Source organism: Arachis ipaensis, chromosome B01, assembly GCF_000816755.2.
Source record: "Arachis ipaensis cultivar K30076 chromosome B01, Araip1.1, whole genome shotgun sequence".
Classification (NCBI taxonomy): Eukaryota; Viridiplantae; Streptophyta; class Magnoliopsida; order Fabales; family Fabaceae; genus Arachis; species Arachis ipaensis.
The window spans coordinates 41,285,584-41,307,350 of NC_029785.2; positions in this window are offsets into that span (position 1 = coordinate 41,285,584).

The following is a 21,767-nucleotide window of genomic DNA, read 5'->3' on the forward strand; positions in this document are numbered from 1 at the left end:
ACTTTCATTTCCCACTTTGGTCACCGAGATGATTCAGCTGGCCGGCGCCCCATGGGAAGCAGATGATGAAACACCACCCCCGACCACGGAAAGGAGGAAGTGATTCTGTGGGGGACATGGGTGCATGAGAAACCCCATGCCGGCGCCGCTCTAGAGCCAGAGCCAGAGCAGCAGCGACACGTGGCCCTTCTTCTTCCGCAGCCGTAGCAGGTCCATCAGCACCAGCAACACCGATAGCACCACCACCAGCACCCCAGCCGAATTATCTGTTAGTACAACGTCTGTTCCGCTTCATGGAGCGCAGTGAGCACCGCATCATGCGACGTCTCGATAGAGTGGATCAGGTGTTTGTCGCACTGGGCGTTGAGTTGCCTCCTATTGCTGATCCTTCTTCTTCAGAGGAGGAGGAGCACGAGGGGGAGCAGGCTCAGCAGGAGACACCACCACAGACACAGGCTACCCGGAGGCGCAGCAGCCCCCAGAGGAGCCACAACCTCAGCCCTAGCAGCCAGATACGACAGTTGACCATCGCCCCGAGCCCGAGCAGTAGCATCGAGGACGATGCTCCATTCTAAGTGTGGGGAGGTCACCGTCGTCGCCGTCGGTAGAGTTGCCATATTGGGTGATGAGTTCGGACATTTATCACTTATTTTGTGTTATTTTTAGTACTTTGCACTTTATTTTTACTACACTTTTGGGATTATTGTATATATTTGTTATTTTGGTAATTTTATTTTAGTTGTTGCATTTTGCACCTTAGTTGGTAGATATTTCATACTTTTAGTTAGATTTGTTTTATATAGTTTTTTAGTTTTTGATTGTGATTTGAAAATTGTGGATTATTAGAGCTTGGTTTACCTTTTTCACATAAGAAATTTGGTTTGATTTGGAAAAAGAAGGGATAAACTAAGGAAATTTTAAAATTTCTAAATCACAACATTGCATTTAGGATAAGCTTAGTCAAAACAATAAATTTTCCAAAGAATTATCTATAGGGCACCACCCCAATTGATTGAAAAATTTTCGTGGAACTTGCTTGAATTATATATTTTGTGAAGCATGTTTTGAGCTAAGAACACAAGCATGTGAGATTTGAGCCTAATGATGTGGTTACATCTTCTAACCACTTATTTTCCTTCTTATGTGTAATTGTTCTCTTTCTATGATTGTGATCCTTGATTTGTTTAATTCTATATGTCCATTATTCCTTGTATTCATGCATTTATATGATTGAAGCCATTGTTTCATTAGCTCACTTACCCAAATAGCCTACCTTTTATCTTCCGTTGTTAGCCAATTTTGAGCCTATGCTTAACCCAATTATTCTTTATTTTAGCACATTACAAGACTAAAGCGAAAAAAATAATAAAAGTCCCTTGTTTGGATCTTTGATTAGCTTAGGCTAGTGAGAGTGTTCATTATTCAAGTTTGGAGAGATTTGGGAACATTGGTAGGGATAAAAGGGTGCTTTGTATTTTTATATTGGGAATTGGGTACATACTCATGTATTGATTAAATGTATAGATCTTATGCATTGATGTTCTTGTATATAGTTTGAAAGAAAGAAAAATGAGAAAAACAAAAGAAAAAGAAAAGACAAAGAAAAAAAAAGAAAAGAAAAAAAATATAAAAGAAAAGCAAAGAATAAAGAAAAGAAAAAAAAGAAAGAAATAAAAAGGGGACAAAATGCCCCAAAGTGAAGTTCAATAAGGATCAATGCATAAGTATTGTGAAATGAAAAGGAATATATGAGTATGTGAAAAAAGTGAAGAATGGGTAGTTAGGTTAGAACTTAATTGTATAAGTTATCATAGGTTAGGTGGGAAAGTCTAGGCTAATCAAAGATTCAATACTAGTCCACTTAACCATAAATGACCCTACCTTGACCCTAGCCCCATTACAACCATTGAGAAAGTCCTCATGATAATTGTATGCATGCATTGAATAATTGTTGATTGTTAGATGAAGAACAAATCTTGAAAAGTATGATTAGGGGGGAATTGACCGAATCAACCCCTAAACACTTGAGTGACTAGAGCGGATACATATCTGGTGAGGGTTCGATTGCTCAATTACATGTTTTCGCCATGATCATCCTTATTCATACAAGTTTGTAAATCCTTTTTGATAATTCAATACAATTGTGGGTTAGGTTTGATTCCTATTGCTTTAACCCATGTGCTTGCATATATCTCTTGGAAGTTGATTTGTTTTGACCAAGCATTTGCATTCATGTAGGTAGTTGCATTTAGATAGTTTGCATATAGTTTAGTGCATTGAATAAATGTCATACCCGTTACTTCATTCTTGGTATAGCATGAGGACATGCTATGGTTTAAGTGTGGGGAGGTTGATAAACCCCGTTTTTAGGGTTTATCTTGTGTGAATTTAGAGTATTTTATCAAGATTTTTTCACATTTATTCAATGAAATAGCATGGTTTTGTGATTCTCCCTTAATTTATGCTTATGTGTGAAAACATGCTTTTTAGACCTTAAATTAGCTAATTTTGATTCACCTTTGATTCTACTAGATGCCTTGATGTGTTTGCTAGTGATTTCAGGTTGAAAAGGCTAGGAATGGATCAAAGGAGTGAAGAGGAAAGCATGCAAAGTGGAGAACACATGGAAAAGCCAAAGATTTGAGATGCACCACCCACGCGCACGCACACTGTACGCGCACGCGTGGATCGCAAAACTTCAAGGGACGCGCACGCGTGCTGTACACGTACGTGTCGGTGCTTGCACGTGATTTTTTAGTGAAATCGTGCCCAGCGAATTCTCAGAGGCTGTGGGGCCCAATCTAAACCAACTTTGGCACCAAAACACTTAAAAGGACCAAGGATTGAAGGGGAGAGGCATCTTTTGCTCATCAATCCTTCACATGAGGAATAATTAGGATTAGGTTTAGTTAGTTTTAGAGAGAGAAGCTCTCACTTCTCTCTAGAATTAGGATTAGGGTTAGGATAATAAGCTTGGATCTAGGTCTTAATTCATGCTTTCATCTAGCTCTACTTTTCAATTCTTTGTTGTTACATCTTGCTCCTCTATTCTTTTGTTGTAATTTCCTCTATGTTGTTTCTATACTTTGTTATTGATCTACTCTTGTTCCTTCTATTTTCTTTCAATTCAAATTGAGGTAATTCATGTCAATAATGTTCTTTTTGATTGTTGTTGTTAATTCTTTGCAATAATTGTTGTTAGATTTCATTCTTGTTGTCAATTTACTATGCTTTCCTTTTATACCTTCCAAGTGTTTGTCAAAATGCTTGAAAGGATGTTAGAGTAGAATTTTATGTTCTTGGCTTGGGAAGGTAACTTAGGAATTCTTGAGTTACTAATGTCCAAGTGATTGATAGTTGGTAGCCATTGACTCTAGCTCTCATTAATTCAATTAGTGAATGGCTAGGACTTATGGACTTGGATTGATATAGCTCATTTGACTTTCTTCTACTTGTTAGAGGATGATCTAATGGGATTGATCCTTGTAATTATTATATTGTGGTTAGTGATAAGGATAGAGACCCTTGACCACCAAACCTTGTCAAGACCTTTTTGTCATTTGATTTCCTTTATCATTTACTTTTCTTGTTCCCTATTCAAAACCCCAAAATATACATGTCCATGGCCAATAACAAGAACACTATCCTGCAATTCCTTTGAGAGACGACACGAGGTTTAAATACTTGAATTTATAATTTTAGGGGTCTGTACTTGTGACAAACAATTTTTTGTATGAAAGGATTGGTGTTGGTTTAGAAACTATATTGCAACGAGATTTCATTTGAGAATTCTAAACCATCAAAAATCCACTCATCACCACTTCCCTTCTTTTGCTTTCAGAAGGGAGACTTTCAACATATAAAGTACGTGAACATCTGTAGGTAGAGGAATGGTTTCTGGCCCTAGCCTAGAAACTGCATTTCCTGGTAGCTGACTGATGAGCGGATATTTTATTCGCTTTTTGTCATCATTTTCATATAGTTTTTAGTATTTTTTGCTTAAATTTTATTAAGTATTCATAGGTTTTAGTGTAAAATTCACATTTTTGGATTGTACTTTGAGTTTATGTATTTTTATGCAATTTCAGATATTTTTTGGCTGAAATTGAGGAGCTGGAGAAAAAGTCTCAGAGGCAGAGAAAGCACTGCAGATGCTGTCCGGATCTGACCTCCTTGCACTCGAAAGAGCTTTTATGGAGATACAGAAGTTTAAATGAAGCTTTCTCAACGGATATAGAAAGCTAACATCCAGAGCTTTCAATCAATATATAATAGTCCTCTTAATTTGCTTCAGAATTGACGGCCCAAAACTGGCGTCCAACGCCAGCCTCCTACTCTATTCTAGCATCCAGCGCCCAAAGGAGAAGAGACTAGTGTCCAACGCCCATAAAGGACCCCCTAGCTAGCGTTCAACGCCCTAGAGGCCTCCTAGCACATGGATCTCAGAAGTGGATTTTAGCACTAAAAGACTATTTTACCCTTTTTATGTAATCCTTAGTAATTAGTTTAGTATTAAAGGGAGAAGATCACACTTGTTTAGGATCTCTTCCAGCATATTTTGTTTTTCACATTGTATTTTCTATCAATATGAGTTTATAAACCTTCTAGCTTGAGGGGAGGAGCCCTACTGAGTTTTATGGATTAATAAAAGTACTATTGTTTCTCTTCAATCCGTGTTTGATTCAATTCTAAGATGTATCTTCGTTCTTCAACTTGATGAATGGGATGACCCGTGACAATCATCTTCGTTCTTCATTTTAAGACTGCATGCCTGACAACCACCCGTGTTCTTCTTGGGTTCGTGTGAATACGTAATTGGAAAGCATTGAACCACCAACTTGATTATACATCTCTTAGACGCTAATCCATGACTTCGTTGTGGACTTCTCGAGACATCAGTTCAGCCAAGGTATGGGGAGATTAGAGTCTTTGTGGTAGAGGCTAGAACCCAAAGGCGCAGTGACGGAGGAAAAGTGTCGGTAAAGATTTTCACAAAAAATTATCGTGTTGCAAGTATAGTCTAAACCGACAATTAAACCTCAATCAAAGTTTAATTTTTTGTCACTAAAGCAAACCCAATAAAACTAAACCGAAGTATTTAAACCTCGGGTCGTCTCTCAAGGAATTGTAGGAAAGTGTAGCTATTATTGGTTATGGGAAAGTATATTTTTGGGTTTTAAGTTTAATAAGCAACAAGTAATGTAAATAACAAGGAAATAAAATAACAACTAAGAAAAGTCTTAACAAGGATTGAGAATTGGAATTCCTATCCTCATTATCATCATCAATTGTGATGGTAATTGCCTTTTGCTTTCACTTAGTTAACCTCTAACAATTGAAGGTAAGTTAAGTGAGCAAATCAACTTGAGTTCACAAGTCCTAATCAAAGACTAGAGTTAGTGAAGCTCAAGCCAACTAGCAAGTCTCAATCACCAATCAACAAAAGACTTTTGATAACTCAAGAGTCTCCAAATTACTCAATTCAAGTTAAGAATACCAAAAATCTAATTTAAAATCCTACCAAGCATTTTATCAAAACTTGGAAGGCATAACATAAAAGCATAGAAAATTAATAAGAGATAATAAAATCTAAACAACCAATTGCAAGGAATTAATAATAACAAATAAAGGAAGAAGCAATAAACATGAAATACCTCAAATTGCATTAAAAATGAAATTGAATCTAACATGAAGAGTTCATAAATTAAATTGGGGAAATAAAGAAATCAACAAGGAAATAGATATCTAAGGTACTAGAACACATAAAAGTAGAAGAGAAACTAAATCAAAGTAAAGTAGAAATCTGAATTGGAGAAGAATTAAAGCTAAAAACACTAAAATGCCGGAACTGGCACCAGAACTGGAGTTAAACGCCAAACTGGTATCCAAGCTGGAGTTTAACTCTAGAAAAGGCCTATGTACGTGTAAAGCTCAATGCTCAGCCCAAGCACACACCAAGTGGGTCTCGGAAGTGGATTTCAGCACTATCTGCACTTAGTTACTTATTTTCTGTAATCCTTAGTAACTAGTTTAGTATAAATAGCACTTTTTACTATTGTATTCGGATATTATGCCATTTTTCACATTGGGAGGGTGGCCACACGGCCATGCCAAGACATTTTTCTCTTATGTATTTTCTACGGTGGAGTTTCTACACCTCATAGATTAAGGTGCGGAGCTCTGCTGTTCTTCATGAATTAATGAAAGTATTATTGTTTCTCTTTCAATTCACGCATGCCTCTTCTCCAAGATATACTCTCGTTCTTAATTCAGTTAAGTCAAAATGAAGGGGTGGCCCGTGACAATCACCCACTATCTTTATTACTCGCTTAGCCAAGATCCGCGTGCCTGACAACCACAAGTGGTCTACATGATGTTCAACGTAGTCATTGGACGACAGCTACAGTATAATCTCTTAGGCCTCTGGTTCATGAATTTAACTTACATCTCCTGACAACAGAGCAGTCGAACTCATAGAGATCAGAACCTTCGTGGTAAAGGCTAGAACAAACAAGCTTCAAACTCACGAATGTTGGGCATAGTGACAGTGTGCAAAAGGATAGAGAGATCCTATTCTGGCACAAGTGAGAACTGACAGATGATTAGCCGTACAGAAGCCGTGCCTGGACCATTTTCACTGAGAAGACGGACGGTAGCCATTGACAACGGTGATCCACCAACATACAGCTTGCCATGGAAGGGTGCATGCATGATTGGATGAAGACAATAGGAAAGCAGAAGTTCAGAAGCAACAAAGCATCTCCAAACGCTTATCTGAAATTCCCACCAATGAATTACATAAGTATCTTTATTTTAATTTACGTTTTATTTATCTTTCAATTATCAAAACTCATAACCAATTGAATTCGCCTGACTAAGATTTACAGGTTGACCATAGCTTGCTTCAAGCCGGCAATCTTCGTGGGATCGACCCTTACTCGCGTAAGGTTTTATTACTTGGATGACCCAGTGCACTTGCTGGTTAGTTGTACCAGAGTTGTAAAAAGTGTGATCACAATTCCGTGCACCAAGTTTTTGGCGGTTGCCGGGGATTGTTCGAGTTTGGACAACTGACGGTTCATCTTGTTGCTTAGATTAGGTAACCTTCTTTCTTGTTTCAACCTTTATTTTCCTTTCAAAAAGTTTTTAAAAATATTTCAAAAAAAAAAAGTATTCGAAAAAAATGTTCTTCAAAATTTTTAAGATTGAATTCCACCTTAGAGCTCCATGATGATATGTTGAAGCTTGGCTGGCTATTAAGCCATGTCAAATTCTTTTGGACCGAAGCTTCCACTTATCATTGCAGCTATTGGAGGAGCCTTTGGATTCTCATTTATAATTCTGTGCTAAAGCTTGGCTGGCCATTTGGCCATGTCTAATTCTTTTGGACCGAAGCTGTAGACTAACATTGCATGAATCCTGGAATTCTTATTAAAAATTTTGAATTTCTTTATTTTCTTTTTCCAAAATAATTTCGAAAAAATACAAAAAGTTTAATAAAATCATAAAAACCAAAAATATTTTGTGTTTCTTGTTTAAGTCTTGTGTCAAATTTTAAGTTTGGTGTCAACTGCATTTTTTTAATTTAATTTTTTTTAAATTTTCGAAAATTCATGCATTATGTTCTTCATGATCTTCAAGTTGTTCTTGATGATTTTCTTTGTTTGATCTTTACATTTTTTTGTTTTGTGTCTTTTCTTGTTTTTCATATGCATTTTCAAATTGTTAGTGTCCCTAGTACAAAAGTTCTTAAGTTTGGTGTCTTGCTTGGCTTTCTTTTCTTAAAATTTTTCAAAAATATGTTCTTGATGTTCATCATGATCTTCAAAGTGTTTTTGGTGTTCATCTTGACATTCAAAGTGTTCTTGCATGCATTATTTGTTTTGATCTTAAATTTTTATGTTTTGTTTCATTTTGTTGTTTTTCTCTCTCCTCATTAAAAATTCAAAAGTAAAAAAAAATATCTTTTCCTTATTCTTCTCATAATTTTTGAAATTTTGAGTTGACTTGGTCAATAATTTTTAAAATTTTGTTGTTTCTTATTAATCAAGTCAAAATTTCAATTTAAAAACTTTATCTTTTCAAATCTTTTTCAAAATCAATTCTTTTTCATTTTTTTATGATTTTCGAATTTCATTCTTAAAATTTTTCAAAATCTTTTTCATTTTTCTTTTAATGTTTTCGAAATTTTTAAAACTAATTTTTCAAAATCTTTTTCTTAATTTTATTTCATATTTTCGAAAATCCTTGCTAACAATTAATGTTTTGATTCAAAAATTTCAAGTTTGTTACTTTCTTGTTAAGTCAAGTCATCAACTTTAATTTTAAAAATCAAATCTTTTTAATTTCTTTTTCAATTATTTTTCAAAATAAATTTCAATCATATCTTTTTAAAATTTTAATTTCAAAATCTTTTTCTAACTTCTTATCTTTTCAAAATTTATTTTCAAATCTTTTTCAACTAACTACTTGACTTGTTTGTTTTAATTTTAAAAAGTTTACTATTTCTTATCTTTTTCAAAACCACCTAACTACTTTTCCACTTCTAATTTTCGAAAATCACTAACCACTTTTTCAAAAATCTTTTTAATTAACTAATTGTTTTAGTTTTTAATTTTCTTGTATTTCTTTTTCAAATTTTCGAAACTAACTTAATTAATTAAATAAAAATAAAAATATTTTTCTTTTCCCTCTTCTTAAAATTCGAATACTCTCTCTCTCATCTCTTTCTATTTATTTTATTTATTTACTAATATTTCTCTTCTACTCATCTAATAATTCGAACCCTCTCCCTCTCTCTTTGTTCGAATTCTTCTTATTCTCTCTGCCTTATTCTTCTATTCTTCTTTTCCTCTGACACATAAAGGAATCTATATACTGTGACATAGAGGGTTCCTCTTCTCTCTTTGTTCTCTTCTTTTTCATATGAGCAGGAACAGGGATAAAGATATTCTTGTTGAAGTTGATCCTGAACTCAAAGGATTCTGAAGAAAAAACTAAGAGAAGCTAAAGCACAACACTCCGGAGAGGACCTTACAGCAAATTTCGAAAAAGAGGCAGACATGGCAGCCGAACCTGAGAACAATGGTGGAGATGCAAGGAAGATGCTTGGTGACTTTACTGCACCAACTTCCAACTTCTATGGAAGAAGCATCTCAATTCCTGTAATTAGAGCAAACAACTTTGAGCTTAAGCCTCAATTAGTTTCTCTAACGCAGCAGAATTACAAGTTTCACGGACTTTCATTGGAAGATCCTCATCAGTTCTTAGCTGAATTTTTTCAAATCTGTGATGCTGTTAAGACGAATGGGGTTGATCCCGAGATCTACAGACTTATGCTTTTCCCCTTTGCTGTAAGAGATATAGCTAGGATATGGTTGGACTCACAACCTAGAGAAAGCTGGAACTCTTGGGAAAAATTGGTCAATGCTTTCTTGGCTAAATTCTTTCCACCTCAAAAGATGAGCAAGCTTAGAGTGGAAGTCCAAACCTTTAGACAGAAGGAAGGTGAGTCCCTCTATGAAGCTTGGGAAAGATACAAGTAATTGATCAGAAGGTGTCCTTCTGACATGCTTTCAGAATGGAGCATCTTAGGTATATTCTATGATGGTCTGTCTGAATTGTCCAAGATGTCATTGGACCACTCTGCTGGTAGATCTCTTCATCTGAAGAAAAAACCTACAGAAGCCCAGGAACTCATTGAAATGGTTGCAAATAACCAGTTCATGTATACTTCTGAAAGAAATCCTGTGAATAATGGGATGACTCAGAAGAAAGGAGTTCTTGAGATTGATACTCTGATTGCCATATTGGCTCAAAATAAAATATTGACTCAGCAAGTCAATATGATTTCTCAAAATCTAATTGGAATGCAAGCTGCATCCGGCAGTACTAAAGAAGCTTCCTCTGAAGGAGAAGCTTATGACCCTGAGAATCCTATAATTGGAAGAGGTGAATTACATGGGAGAATCCCATGGAAACACCTCTAATCCTTCATGGAAAAATCATCCAAATTTCTCATAGAAGGATCAACAGAAGCCTCAACAAGGCTTCAATAATAATAATGGTGGGAGAAATAGGTTTGGCAATAGCAAGCCTTTTCCATCATCTTCTCAGCAACAGACAGAGAATTATAAGCTGAGCCTCTCTGACTTAGCAACCATAGTCTCTGATCTATCTAAGACCACTCTCAGTTTCATGACTGAAACAAGATCCTCCATCAGAAATTTAGAGGCACAAGTGGGTCAGCTGAGTAAAAAAGTTACTGAATTCCCTCATAGTACTCTCCCAAGCAATACAGAAGAGAATCCAAGGAGAGAGTGCAAGACCATCAATATATCCAAAGTGGCCGAACCTATAGAGGAGGAAGAGGCAGTGATTTACAGTGAGGAAGACCTCAATGGACGTCCACTGACCACCAAGGAGTTCCCTAATGAGGAACCAAAGGAATCTGAGGCTCATACAGAGACCATAGAGATTCCATTAAACTTACTGTTGCCATTCATGAGCTCTGATGAGTATTCTTCCTCTGAAGAGGATGAAGATATTGTTGAAGAGCAAGTTGCTCAGTATCTAGGAGTAATCATGAAGCTGAAGGCCAAGTTATTTGGTAATGAGACTTGGGAGGATGAACCTCCATTGCTCATCAATGAACTGAATGCCTTGGTTCACAGAAATTACCTCAGAAGAAATCGGATCCCAGAAGGTTCTTAATACCTTGTACCATAGGCACCATGACCTTTGAGAAGGATCTGTGTGACCTGGGGTTAGGTATAAACCTCACGCCACTCTCTGTAATGGAGAAACTAGGGATCTTTGAGGTACAAGTTACAAGAATCTCACTAGAGATGGCTGACAAATCAATGAAACAGGCTTATGAACTTGTAGAGGATGTCTTAGTGAAGGTTGAAGGCCTTTACATCCCTGCTGACTTCATAATCCTAGACACTGGGAAGGATAAGGATGAATCCATCATCCTTGGAAGACCCTTCCTAGCCACAGCAAGGGCTGTGATTGATGTGGACAGAGGAGAGTTAATCCTTCAATTGAATGAGGACTACCTTGTGTTTAAGGCTCAAGGATCTTCTTCTGTAAACATGGAGAAGAAGCATGAAAAGCTTCATCCAATTATCTCCATATAGAGTCAAGCAGAGCCCCTACATTCAAACTCTAAGTTTGGTGTTGGGAGGCCACAATCATGCTCTGAGTATCTGTGAAGGTCTGTAAGAGCTTACTGTCAAGCTATTGACATTAAAGAAGTGCTTATTGGGAGTAACCCAATCTTATTTATCTATGTTAATTACTTTTTCATTTCATTTTCCACTGTTAGTTTATGTTTTCTTTAGGTTGATGATCATGTGGAGTCACAAAAACAGCTGCAGAATTAAAGCGGAATCAAAAATAGCATCAAAAATAGCACACCCTGGAGGACAGGCTTACTGGCGTTTAAACGCCAGTAAGGATAGCAGAATGGGCGTTTAACGCCCAGTCTGGCAGCATTCTGGGGGTTAAACGCCAGAATTGGCAGACAGACTGGCATTTAACGCCAGAAAAGTGTGTCTGGCTGGCGTGAAACGCCAGAAAGGGGGCATCAGCCTGGCGTTTAACGCCAGAAAAGGCAACAGACTGGCGTTTAAATGCCAGAAAGGGCTGTCCAGGGGTGTTTAAATGCCAGAAAGGTGCAGGGACCAGAATTCCTTGACACCTCAGGATCTGTGGACCCCACAGGATCCCCACCTACCCCAACTCACTCTCTCTCCTCTTCACACCTTTCCATAACACTCTTCCCCAAATACCCTTGACCAATCACATCAACACCTATTCCCCAAACACCATTCACCAATCAAGTCCTACCCTCTTCCACCATAATCTCTTCACCACTCACATCCATCCATTATTCCCCAAAAACCATCATAAAAACCCACCTACCTCACCATTCAAGTTCAAAACATTTCCCTCCCAAACCCAACCCCTTCTTACACGGATTCCTCTCTCTCTTACCCTATAAATACCCCTCCTTACCACCTTCAATTTCACAAATCCTAAACACTTAAACCCTCCTTGGCCGAATTCAAAACACCCCTCTATCTCCTCCATTTCTTCTTCTTCTTCTCCTCATTTTTTTCTTCTTTTGCTCGAGGACGAGCAAACTTTTTAAGTTTGGTGTGGAAAAAAGCTCTGCTTTTTGTTTTTCCATAACCATTAATGGCACCTAAGGCCAGAGAAATCTCTAGAAAGAGGAAAGGGAAGGCAGTTGCTTCGACCTCCGAGTCATGAGAGATGGAGAGATTCATCTCAAAGGTCCATCAAGACCACTTCTATGAAGTTGTGGCCAAGAAAAGGGTGATCTCCGAGGTCCCCTTCATGCTCAAAAATAGTGAATATCCAGAGATCCGACGTGAGGTTCGAAAAAGAGGTTGGGAAGCTCTCACCAACCCCATCCAACAAGTCAGAATCTTAATGGTTCAAGAGTTCTATGCTAATGCATGGATCACTAAGAACCATAATCAAAGTATGAACTTGAACCCAAAGAATTGGCTCACAATGGTTCGAGGGAAATATTTGGATTTCAGTCCGGAAACCGTGAGGTTGGCATTCAACTTGCCAATGATGCAAGAAGATCCTCATCCTTTCACTAAAGGGTCAACTTTGATCAAAGGTTGGACCAAGTCCTCACAGACATTTGTGTGGAAGGATCACAATGGAAGAGAGACTCAAAAGGCAAGCCAATTCAATTGAGAAGGACCTTTCCTCAAACCCGTGGCTAGAGGATGGTTGGAGTTCATCCAACGCTCTATCATTCCTACTAGTAACTGGTCTGAAGTAACTGTGGATCGGGCTATCATGATCCATAGTATCATGATTGGAGAGGAAGTGGAAGTTCATGAGATCATACCTCTAGAACTATACAAGGTGGCTGACAAGCCCTCCACTTTGGCAAGGTTAGCCTTTCCTCATCTCATCTGTCACCTATACAATTCAGCCGGAATTGTCATAGAGGAAGACATCCTTATTGAAGAGGACAATCCCATCACTAAAAAGAGGATGGAGTAAACAAGAGAGCCCGCTCATGGACCTCAACAAGAGCATGAGGAAATTCCTCATCAAGAAATCCCTGAGATTCCTCAAGGGATACACTTTCTTCCACAAAGCTATTGGGAGCAACTCAACACCTCTTTAGGAGATTTGAGTTCTAACATGTAGCAACTAAGGATGGAGCACCAAGAGCACTCCATTATCCTCCATGAAATCAGAGAGGACCAAAGAGCCATGAGGGAAGAGAAACAAAGGCAAGGAAGAGATGTTGATGAGCTCAAGCACTCCATAGGATCTTCAAGAGGAAGAACTAGCCACCGTCACTAAGGTGGACCCGTTCTTTAATTTCCTTGTTCTTATTTTTCTGTTTTTCGTTTCTATGCTTTATGTTTTGTCTATGTTTGTGTCTTCATTACATGATCATTAGTGTCTAGTGTCTATGTCTTAAAGCTATGAATGATTTCATGAATCGCTCACCTTTCTTAAATGAAAAAAATGCTTTTATTTGCAAAAGAATAAAAAGTATATGAATTTTGAATTTTATCTTGAAATTAGTTTAATTATTTTGATGTGGTGGCAATACTTTCTGTTTTCTGAATGTATGCATAAACAGTGCATGTTTGAAGTTAGAATTAAGAAAAGTTGGCTCTTGAAAGAATAATGAAAAAAAAGAGGCATGTTATCGGTAATCTGAAAAATCATAAAGTTGATTCTTGAAGCAAGAAAAAGCAGTGAAAAACAAAAGCTTACAAAAAAAAGCAAGCAGAAAAAGCCAATAGCTCTTTAAACCAAAAGGCAACAGCAAAAAGCCAAGAACCCTTTAAACTAAAAGGCAGGGGTAAAATGGATCCAAGACTTTCAGCATCAATGGATAGGAGGGCCCAAAGGAATAAAATCCTGGCCTAAGCAGCTAAATCAAGCTGTCCCTAACCATGTGCTTGTGTCATGAAGGTCCAAGTGAAAAGCTTGATGTGGAGCTTCAACAACTACCTCTTCCTCATGAATTTCTCCCATGACCCTTGGAGGTATCTCCTCTAATGTAGTCCCCGACCGTAGAGTGATGGTGTTGAGACTGCCTCTTGGATTTGGTTGGGATTGGGATGAAAGGTTAGAGGAACTTGAGGGTGGGTTAGTGTTGTTATTGGGAGTTGGTGGTTGGCTTGACATGTTCATCTTTGAAAGCATGTTGGTGAGGTTGGCCAATTGAGTATTCAAGGCATCGAATTGAGCCTTGTTGCTCTCATCTCATTTTTTCATGGTGGCTCTAAGCTCATCAACTTGATTGTTGGAAGATAGAGGAGTTTGGTTTTGGTTTTGTTGTCTATGGTGTGGTGCTTGGTACTTGGTGTAGTTGTTTTGGTTTTGGTTAGAGTGGCCTTGGTTGGCTTGGTAGTTGGTGTTGTTATGGTGGTATTAGGATGAAGATTGGTTGTTGTTGTTGTGATGAGAAGGAGAGTTGTTCAACCTTTGGTTTTGATTGCTTCCTTGTGCATTATCCCTCCACCCTTGATGTTAATTACCACCTTGATGGTAATTGTTTTGGCCTTGAGGAGGGTAGGGTGGACGGTTGTTGTAATTCACATTGGCCACCACAAGAGCATGTTCCTCTTGAATTTGATAGCATTGGTCAGTGTAATGTGTGGTGCTAGAGCACAAACCACAAATCCTAGGAGGGCCTTCAAGTTGAGCAACCGGAGGTGGGGCTTGGATGGCTTGGATGGAGTAGTATTCCTTTTGATCCTTTTGGATTTGTGTAAGGATGGTGGTCATATCCCCAAGTGCTTTGGCTAGACTTGATTCAGAAGGGGATGGTTCTACCACACCCTTGAGAGGATTACTTCTCACCCTTGTGTGTTGTGTAGCTTCGGCAACATCCTTTATCAAATTCCAAGCTTCTCTCTCCGTCTTGTTTTTTGAAAGGGAACTACCACTAGAAGCGGTGAGCAATCTTCTATCTTCCGCACAAAGACCTCCGGTAAAGTAGCTAATGAGCAAGTGAGTGGTCATTCCGTGGTGTGGACATGACTCCAATAGCCTCTTGACTCGAAACACAGAGAAGCCTCAAGAACACTTTGAAGACTCACAAGAACATAAAAAGAACACCAAACTTAAAACTTTTAGAAAACTAAAAATAAGTTTTCAAAAATAAAAAATAACAAGAGAACACCAAACTTAAAAGTTTGACATGAGATTTAATCAAAGAAAAATTATTTTTGAAAAAGTTTTAAAAGGAAGATTCCCAATTACCAAGAACATAAGCACACCGCTCTAGCCAATTGAGCTATAAATTTAAAGTGTTTTAATAAAGGTATTTAATGTATAAATTTTTTTTTTGGATACTAATAATTCAAAAATGCACAAGAAAAACAAGAAAAGACACAGGACAGGAAAAACTAAAGATCAAACAAGAAAAATAGCAAGAACAACTTGAAGATCAAGAAAGAACAATGAACACAAATTCGAAAATTTAAAGAAAAATAAAAACATGCAATTGACACCAAACTTAAATATGAAACTAAACTCAAACAGAAAAACTCTAAATATTAATAAAGAAAAATAATAAATTTTTTGGAAAATTTTTGAAACGAAAATAAAAGACTCTGACCCAAAAGACAAAATTTTCCTAATCTAAGCAACAAGATGAACCGTCAGTTGTTCAAACTCGAACAATCCCCGGCAACGGCGCCAAAAACTTGGTGCACGAAATCGTGATTCACACTTTTCACAACTCGTACCACTAACCAGCAAGTGCACTGGGTCGTCCAAGTAATACCTTACGTGAGTAAGGGTCGATCCCACGGAGATTGTTGGCTTGAAGCAATCTATGGTTATCTTGTAAATCTTAGTCAGGAGATTAATAATAAAAATTACTTTTGTTATGAAAACTAAATAACATGAAATAAAGGTTACTTGTTGTGCAGTAATGGAAAATAGATTGAGGTTTTGGAGATGCTCTGTCTTCTGAATCTCCATTTTCCTACTGTCTTCTTCTTCACGCACGCAAGACTCTTTCCATGGTAAGCTGTATGTTGGTGGATCACCGTTGTCAGTGGCTACCATCCATCCTCTCAGTGAAAATGGTCCAAATGCGCTGTCACCACACGGCTAATCATCTGTAGGTTCTCCCTCATGTTGGAATAGGATCCATTGATCCTTTTGCGTCTGTCACTACGCCCAGCACTCGTGAGTTTGAAGCTCGTCACATTCATCCCATCCCAGATACCACAGACAAGGTTTAGACTTTCTGAATCTCAGGAATGGCCGCCAATAATTCTAGCCTATACCACGAAGACTCTGATCTCACGGATTCGAATGCTCTGTTGTCAGGAGATGCAATCAAACTCGTGAACCAGGAATCAAAGAGATACACACTCAATCTAAGGTAGAATAGAAGTGGTTGTCAGGCACGCGTTCATAGGTTGAGAATGGTGATGAGTGTCACGGATCATCACATTCATCATGGTTAAGTGCGAGTGAATATCTTAGAACAGAAACAAGCGTATTTGAATAGAAAACAGAAGTACTTGTATTAATTCATCGAGGCACAGCAGAGCTCCTCACCCCCAATCATGGAGTTTAGAGACTCATGCCGTAGAGATACAATGTAAAATGTGAAAATGTCATAAGGTACAAAATAAATCTCTAAAAGTTGTTTAAATACTAAACTAGCAACCTAGGTTTACAGAAAATGAATAAACTATGATAGATAGTGCAGAAATCCACTTTCGGGGCCCACTTGGTGTGTGCTGGGGCTGAGACTTGAGCTTTACACGTGCCTAGGCTATTTCTGGAGTTAAACGCCAGGTTGTAACCTGTTTTGGGCGTTTAACTCCAACTTGTAACCTGTTTCTGGCGTTTAACGCCAGAATGCAGCATGGAACTAGCGTTGAACGCCAGTTTACGTCGTTTATCTTTGAGAAAAGTATGGAATATTATAGAAAATCTTTTAATAATAATTTTTAATTTTAAATTAATTTTTGTGAAAATCAAAATCGTTCCCAAGATTTTTTTTGTAGGTTTTTGTATTCAATATGTGTAGAACAGTAGAAGGAATTTATATAATTTTTATACTGAGTGGTAAAAGTCGTGATACAAAGCAAAAGAGTGTGCTTAAGAACTCTGGGCACCTCTAACTGGGGACTCTAGCAAAGCTGAGTCACAATCTAAAAAGGTTCACCCAATTATGTGTCCATGGCATTTATGTATCCGGTGGTAATACTGGAAAACAAAATGCTAAGGATCACGGCCAAGACTCACAAAGTAGCTGTGTTCAAGAATAAAAAAGAACTTAACTAGAAAAATCAATAACATTATCTGTATTTCTGAGTTCCTAAAGAGGCCAACAATTTTGAACTCCAATGGATAGAGAGATGCCAAAACTATTTAGAGGCAAAAAGCTACTAGCCCCGCTCATCTAATTAAAACTAATCTTCATTGATATTTTTGAAATTTATTGTATTTTCTCTTCTTTTTATCTTATTTTGTTTTTGGTTGCTTGGGGATAAGAAACAATTTAAGTTTGGTGTTGTGATGAGCGGATAATTTATACGCTTTTTGGCATTATTTTTAGGTAGTTTTTAGTATGTTTTAGTTACTTTTTATTATATTTTTATTAGTTTTTATGAAAGAATCACATTTCTAGACTTTACTATGAGTTTGTATGTTTTTCTATAATTTTAGGTATTTTTTGGCTGAAATTGAGGGACCTGAGCAAAAATCTGTTTCAGAGGCTGAGAAAGGAATGCAGATGCTGCTGGATTCTGACCTCCCTGCACTCAAACGCGTTTTTCTGGAGCTACAGAAGTCCAATTGGCGCGTTCTCAATTGGGATGGAAAGCTAACATCTTGGGCTTTCTAGAAATATATAATAGTTCATACTTTTCCCAAGATTTGATGGCCCAAACTGGCGTTCAACGCCAGCCAGAGACCCCTTTTTTGGCGTAAAACGCCGGAACTGGCACCAAAACTGGAGTTAAACGCCCAAACTGGCATCCAAGCTGGCGTTTAACTCTAGAAAAGGCCTATGCACGTGTAAAACTCAATGCTCCGCCCAAGCACACACCAAGTGAGCCCTGGAAGTGGATTTCTGCACTATCTGCACTTAGTTAATTATTTTCTGTAATCCTTAATAACTAGTTTAGTATAAATAGCAATTTTTACTATTGTATTCGGATCTTATGCCATTTTTCACATTGGGAGGCTGGCCACACGGCCATGCCAAGACATTTTTCTCTTATGTATTTTCAACGGTGGAGTTTCTACACCTCATATATTAAGGTGTGGAGCTCTGCTGTTCTTCATGAATTAATGAAAGTACTATTGTTTCTCTTTCAATTCACGCATGTCTCTTCTCCAAGATATACTCTCGTTCTTAATTCAGTTAAGTCAGAATGAAGGGGTGACCCGTGACAATCACCCACTATCTTCATTACTCGCTTAGCCAAGATCCGCATGCCTGACAACCACAAGCGGTCTACATGATGTTCAACGTAGTCATTGGACGATAGCTGGAGTATAATCTCTTAGGCCTATGGTTTGTGACTTTGACTTACATCTCCTGACAACAGAGCAGTCGAACTCACAGAGATCAGAACCTTCGTGGTAAAGGCTAGAACAAACGAGCTTCAAACTCACGAATGTTGGGCGCAGTGACAGTGTGCAAAAGGATAGAGAGATCCTATTCTGGCACAAGTGAGAACCGATAGATGATTAGCCATGCAGTAGCTGTGCCTGGTATTTTTCATCCGAGACGAGAGATCCAACAGATGATTAGCCATACAGAAGCCGTGCCTGGACCATTTTCACTGAGAGGACGGATGGTAGCCATTGACAACGGTGATCCACCAACATACAGCTTGCCATGGAAGGGAGCACGCATGATTGGATGGAGACAATAGGAAAGCAGAGGTTCAGAAACAACAAAGCATCTCCAAACGCTTATATAAAATTCCCACCAATGAATTACATAAGTATCTTTATTTTAATTTACGTTTTATTTATCTTTCAATTATCAAAACTCATAACCAATTGAATCCGCATGACTAAGATTTACAGGATGACCATAGCTTGCTTCAAGCCGGCAATCTCCGTGGGATCGACCCTTACTCGCGTAAGGTTTTATTACTTGGATGACCCAGTGCACTTGCTGGTTAGTTGTACCGGAGTTGTGAAAAGTGTGATCACAATTCCGTGCACCAATCATTAAGGAGAATGAACTACAAGAGCTTCACCCTCAATCAGAATGGATCCACACTATCCCTGGGGTTCAGATCTGGAGGAGCATTGGCAACCATGACCGTACGGCGTTAATCACATATAGCCTGCCATAGAAGAAATCATTCACAGTTGAAGAAGACAGTAAGACCAGAGTTAATCCAGAAGGACAAAGTATCTCTAAGCCTTAACCATCTTCTTAACCATCTTCTTATTATTATAAACATGTCAACCTAGTTAAGATCTCTTTATTCCTTTATTGCTTTTAACCAAATACAACAACTCTTCTATCCACCTGACTAAGATCTGCAAGATAACCATGGCTTGCTTCAAACCACAATTCCCGTGGATCAACCCTGACTTGCTCAGGTATTACTTGGACAACCCAGTGTACTTGCTGGTACAGTTGTACAAAGTGTGAGAATTCGTGCACCAAGATTTTGGCTCCGTTGTTGGGGATTGTTCGAGTTTGGACAACTGACATATTATCTTGTTCCTTAGACTAGGTATTGTCTTTAAATTTGTTAGAGTCTTTTAATTTTATTTTCTTCTTCTTTTTTTCAAAAAAAAATAAAAAAAATTTCAAAAACCTTTTCTTTGTTTAATCTTTGTTTTTGGTTTGAGTATTTTGTTTTTGTTCTTGTTGAAATTTTCGAGTTCTTTGAGTCTTTCTTTCTAAAAACTTTCAAAAATAGTTTCTTTTATTGAATCTTGTGTCAATCTTTAAGTTTGGTGTCTTCTTGTGTCTTTTCTTTATAATTTTCGAAAATGGTGTCTTTGGTTTGCAAAAATTTTAAGTTTGGTGTCCTTTGCAAGTTCTTATTTTCTTTGAATTCTTTGAGTTTTGTTCTTGGTTTTATTCTTGATCTTCAAAGTGTTCTTATTTTTCTTTTTATTTTGATCTTAAAATTTTTAAGTTTGGTGCATTTGTGTTTTTCTTCTTAATTTTTGCACACTAGGTGTTTTTAGATCTAAAAATTTTAAGTTTGGTGTCTTTTTGTTGCTTTTCTCTTTCTTCATTAAATTCAAAAATAAAAAAAAATAAAATATCTTTTCTTATCTTTAATTGAAATTTTCGAAAATTACAACCAAAAATTCAAATTTTAATTTTAAAATCATTATCTTATCTTATCTTAGTTTTAAATTTCAAAAATCAAATCTTTTGAAAATCAAATCTTTTCACAAAATCATATCTTTTTCAAAATCTTATCTTATCTTATCTTTTTATCTTTCTTTAAAATTAAAAAATATTATTGGTGCATGGAATCGTGATTCACACTTTTCACATCTCCGCACAACTAACTAGCAAGTGCACTGGGTCGTCCAAGTAATAAACCTTACGTGAGTAAAGGTCGATCCCACGGAGATTGTCGGCTTGAAGCAAGCTATGGTCATCTTGTAAATCTTAGTCAGGCGGATTCAATTGGTTATGAGATTTTGATAATTAAAAGATAAATAAAACATTAAATAAGATAAAGTTACTTATGTAGTTCATTGGTGGGAATTTCAGATAAGCGTCTGGAGATGCTTTGTTGCTTCTGAACCTCTGCTTTCCTACTGCCTCCTTCCAATCATGCGTGCTCCCTTCCATGGCAAGCTGTAAGATCTTCTCAGTGAAAATGGTCCTCTACGGTTTCTTCACGGCTAATCAACTGTCGGATTTCTCGTCTCGGATGAAAAATACTAGGTACAGCTACCGAATGGCTAATCATCTTTCGGTTCGCGCTAGCGTCGGAATAGAATCCATTGATCCTTTTGCACACTGTTACTGCGCCCAACATTCGTAGGTTTTAAGCTCGTCACAGTCATCCCTTCCCGGATCCTACTCGGAATACCACAGACAAGGTTTAGACTTTTCGGATCCCAGGAATGCTGTCAGTGAGTCTAGCCTATACCATGAAGATACTAATCTCATGGACTCGGTCTGTGTATTAGATATCCAAGAGAATATACTCCGACTGTCGTCCAATGACTATGTTGAACATCATGTAGACCGCTTTGTGCTTGTCAGGCACGCGATCTTGGCTAAGAGAGTAACGAAGATTGGGTGATTGTCACGGGTCACCCCTTTATTCTGACTTAACTGAATTAAGTACGAGAGTATATCTTGGAGAAGAAGCAGGCGTGAATTGATAGAAAAATAATAGTACTTGCATTAATTCATGAAGAACAACACAGCTCCACACCTTAATCTATGGGGTGTAGAAACTCCACCGTTGAAAATACATAAGTGAAAAAGGTCTAGGCATGGCCGTGAGGCCAGCCTCCAAAACATGAACAATGGTCTAAAGATCAAAAGTGATCAAAAGATTTCCAAAAGATATAAAATAAATCTCTAAAAGTAGTTTTTATACTAAACTAGTAACCTAGGTTTACAGAAAATGAGTAACTAAGTGCAGATAGTGTAGAAATCCACTTCCGGGGCCCACTTGGTGTGTACTTGGGCTAAGCATTGAGCTTTACATGTGCATAGGTTGTTCCTAGAGTTAAACGCCAGCTTTGGTGCCAGTTTGGGCGTT